Here is a 4,869-nt window from a genome sequence, read left to right on the forward strand (position 1 = left end):
CTTATAAACTTGACAAAAATTAGTAACAGTAATTAATAAACCAAATTATGAGTATTGTACTATATATATAATGTATATATATGAATATATACATAAATATGATTTGGTTTGTTAATTATTATGTTATATATATATATACATATATATAAATGTTGCTATACCAATGAAAGAGATTATAATTCCTATAACAACTAATTTGAATGACATATTTATTTTATTTGTTTATTTACTTTTGAGCCAGAGTCTCGCCTTGTCACCCAGGCTGGAGTGCAGTGGCCCAGTCTTGGCTCACTGCAACCTCTGCCTTTCAGGTTCAAGCGATTCTCCTGCCTCAGCCTCCCAAGTGGCTGGGATTACAGGCGCCCACCACCACGCCCAGCTAATTTTTGTATTTTTAGTAGAGACAGGGTTTCGCCATGTTGGCCAGGCTGGTGTTGCCTGACCTCAGGTGACCCACCTGCCTTGGGCTCCCAAAGTTCTCGGATTACAGGCGTGAGCCACTGTGCCTGGCACTTACATATCAACCTTTTGAAAAAAATTTTTAGGGTAGAAAATCAGTTTTCTTAGGTCAATCTGATGGAAGTTTAATCTAAAAAAATCAACTGGGCAATATTTTTAAACATACAATTATAATAAGAGTACACTTTGTAAATATATGTATATGAAAAATACAGATTCACTTATTTTTAGAAGCTAGGTCTTTCAAGTGCTGCAAGCTGCCAACATTCTCATTCATGTTAAATACTTACAGGTTTCAAGGGACTTGTTTTAGCAAACAAACAAACAAAAAAGTAGGCTGAGCATGGTGGCTCATGCTTGTAATCCCAACACTTTGGGAGGCCGAGGTGGGCAGATGGCTTGAGCTCAGGAGTTCGAGACCAGCCTGGTCAACACGGTGAAATCCTGTCTCTACTACAAGTACAAAATAATTAGCTGGGCGTGGTGGTGGGCGCCTGTAATCCCAGCTACTCGGGAGTCTGAGGCAGGAGAATTGCTCGAACGCAGGAGGCGGAGGTTGCAGTGAGTGGAGATCGCACCACTGCACTCCAGCTTGGGCGACAGAGTAAGACTCTGTCTCAAAAAAAAAAAGAAAGTAAAAAGAAACTGTTCTTCTCAAACCTGCCTTTCCATGGTTTATAATCTTTCATCCCTGATTCATATATTTGAATCTTTCTTTATCGACTTGGACATTTAAAAGTACTTATGTTATGGCTTTTTTAGAGTGCAGTACTATTTCAAGTTCCATTGGCTCATTCCATCTGTGGATTTTCTTTCCTAGTCATGGAGTTCCTTATATATTTTATACTTTTTTGATGATGAACTCCTATTTTAACTGTAACTTTGTATTTTTAAATGTTCCAAATAGGGTCTGAGTTGGGAAAAAATCTCTGTGATGTGGTTTCTAAATGGCCTCTGTCCTGACTACAGAGTTTGATGATTGGGAGACAAATTTCTGGCTTAATTTCTCAGTGGAGCTTGGGGGTTCTAAAGCATTTGGATGACATGAATTTGTGTTCTGCACTGTCATGAGCCATGAGTCAGGATTCAGGATCTGTGGTTCACACCACTTCCTCCATCAAACAACTTATTGCCTGCTCTGTGCCAGCAGAGGAGGTTTTTACAACCCACTCATGAAGAAGTCAGCACTTTCCCAACTTCAGGTTAAATGCCAAGAGTTCATTTTCAGTTCCTTGCTCTGCAAGAAGACCGAGGGCTCAAGTCCTGACCTAGAAGAAAACCCATGTCCTTAAAGTGTTTAACCAAGTCTTACTAACCACTGTAGCTGTAGGTTTCTTTTTATTGCTAGCTTCTTAGCTTCACTGTATATTACATTGAAAACTATATATATATATATATATATATTTTTTTTTTTTTGAGATGGAGTCTTCCTCTGTCACCCAGGCTGGAGTGCAGTGGCACGATCTCAGCTCACTGCAGCCTCTGTCTCCCGGGTTCCAGTCATTCTCCTGCCTCAGTCTCCTGGGTAGCTGGGACTACAGGCACACGCCACCATGCCTGGCTAATTTTTGTATTTTTAGTAGAGAGGGGGTTTCGCCATGTTGGCCAGGCTGGTCTCGAACTCCTGACCTCAGGCAATCTGCCCGCCTCAGCCTCCCAAAGTGCTGGGATTACAGGCCTGAGCCACCACGCCTGGCTTTTTTTTTTTTTTTTTTTTGAGACAGAGTCTTGCACTGTCGCCCAGGCTGGAGTGCAATGGCGCAATCTTGGCTCACTGCAACCTCTGCCTCCTGGGTTTATGTGATTCTCCTGCTTCAGCCTCCCAAGTAGCTTGGATTACAGGCACATACCACCACACCTGGCTAATTTTTTGTATTTTTAGTAGAGATGGGGTTTCACTATGTTGGCCAGACTGATCTGGAACTCCTGATCTCATGATCAGCCCACCTCAGGATCCTAAAGTGCAGGGATTACAGGCGTGGACCACCATCCTTTTACATTTCGAGCATGAGGGTGGTGTTGTTTTCAAGTCAGCTTAGTGCTCCATCTTAATTGGAAGTCTGCTATTGTTTGCTTGTTTTTTTGTTTTGGTTTATTTTTCAGTCAATTCAGCTTTCTTTTTATGTATCTTGCTTCTATTTCTCAGGGGTCATATCTTCCGGCTAGCTACTCAGAATGCCAATTAGAAAATACATATTTTTTTTGAGCCAGAGTCTTGCTCTGTTGCCCAGGCTGGAGTGCAGTGGCATGATCATAGCTCACTGCAGCTTTGAACTCCGAGGCTCAAGGGATCCTCCCACCTCAGTCTCCTGAGTAGCTGGGACTATAGGTGTGTACCACCGCATCTGGCTAATTAATTTTTTTTTTTTTTAGGAGAGATAGGGTCTTGCTATGTTGCCCAGGCTGGTCTTGAACTCCTGGCCTCAAGCAGTCCTCCTGCCTTGGCCTCCCAAAGTGCTAGGACCACAGGCATGGGCCACTGCGCCTGGCCCAATTAGAAATTTTTTAATAATTTCAATTGTTGCCAGTAGTGAGTCATCTTCAGGGATGAACTCTTCCTTTGAGTCTTCAGGGTGCTGTTTCTTTTTCTTGTTCTGTGATGTTTGTCATAGTTTCCAGAATTATTTGTCCTTCAGTGAGTAAATTAGACCTAGCTTTTGCTAAGGAACTGTGTGTGTGTGTGTGTGTGTATGTGTGTGTGTGTGTTTTGGTTCAATCCTCTGTTCATTTGGACACCTGGACTCCTACATCTGGACAGCAGGTAGGTGAGCACAGACCAACTGGAGAATCTGGTAAATATTCATCTAAGTGAAGCTCAGTGGAACTGAGGAAGTATTGCCTTCTACCTTTACTGCTTGCTCTTCTGAAAAACTACATGAAAACTACAAGTCACCACAGGCTTGACCAGAAATGCTTCAGTTTCAAAGGCATTTGTATTTGCTGTTGCCTTTGACCAAGCCACTCTTCCTCCAGAGAGTGTCAGCGCTCATTCTCTCATCTCTTAAGATTTTGCCCAAACATCATCTTTTGTCAGCACCTTCCCTAAAAATTCTTTTTATATTTCTAATCCCTTTTATTTCAACCCTCTTCATTTCCTTTCCTTTTTCCCCATCACACTTACCACCTCTCAACATACTCTATTATTTAGTTACTTATTCTTTGTTTTGTTTACTGATGCAACCCCAGTGCCTAAAACAATGCCCAGCACAGTGCTGATGTTCAATAAACATTTATTGATAAATTGAATGAATAAATGCTTTGCCACTAGGGTTCTTCTTTCTCCTACCCTCCCCTACAGAATTTGTGTATGGGGGCTTCATCTTTTGGAATATGCGATACAGGATAATTTTCCTTTAGTTCCTGCTGTCTACATAGGAGTTCTAATCCAGGATAAACATAGAGTGTTACTGATGATGGGGTGGGAAGAGTATCTAAGAACAATTTAGTGTCTGACCTGAATGAACGATGTCACCTCCAGATCCACCAGCAAGATGCAATTTTGAACCATAACTTGGGCCCTTGATATTTTAAAACTCTTGATACATATCATCAAATTATATTCAGAAAAGTTATGCCAACATGCCAATTTCTCTTTTCTCTGCAGTCTCATTATTAATTAATTAATTAATTATTTTTTTTTTGAGACAAGGTCTCACTATGTTGCCTAGGCTGGTCTCAAGCTCTGAGCCTCGAGCAGTCCTTCTGCCTTAGCCTCCTGAGTAGTTGGGATTACAGGTGGGAGCCACCAGACTTGGCCATTGTCAATTTAAACTAAAGAGTAGCTACCATGCGTAGTGAATGCTCTCCTAAGGTTAAACTGTCAGTGTTTCTTCTCAAAAGTTATCCTAAAAAGGAAAGAATGCTGAATGGTCTTTCAATCAATTATCTATTGCCCCAAAAAAGTACAGTGATCACAAAATATCACTGGTGTTTAACCACGCACTTTCAGTGTTGATGTCTCTGGGGTCAGCTGGAGGTTGGCTGGGTGGCTCTAATGATCCTGGCTGGATTTGCTCAAGTACCTGGTGGTCAGCTGGCTGTTGGTTGATCTAGCCTGGCTCAGTTTGGCCCCTGACATCTCTCATTCTCCTCTTATTCCAGGCCTGCTCTCATGGTGATAGCACAGCAACAAGAGAGAGAGGTCAAGCTCAGCCACGCAAGTACTTTACATGCATCTGCTTGTGTTATGCTGGGTGGGTGGTTCAGGGAATGAGTCAGAATGACCAACCACAGATGGAGGTGACTGCAAAGTTACAGGGTAAAGGATGTGACTTCAGGGGGGCTGAAGAATTGAGGCCCTTTTATGTGATCCACCACAATCTTAGAAAAGAGTTATTTCCCATTGTCATTTAATTTTTCCTACTGAAAGAATAAGGTTGGAAAAAGGGAAGAAGCTCTTTTTATGAGTGA

This window comes from Pongo abelii, chromosome 6, assembly GCF_028885655.2.
Source record: "Pongo abelii isolate AG06213 chromosome 6, NHGRI_mPonAbe1-v2.0_pri, whole genome shotgun sequence".
NCBI lineage: Eukaryota > Metazoa > Chordata > Mammalia > Primates > Hominidae > Pongo > Pongo abelii.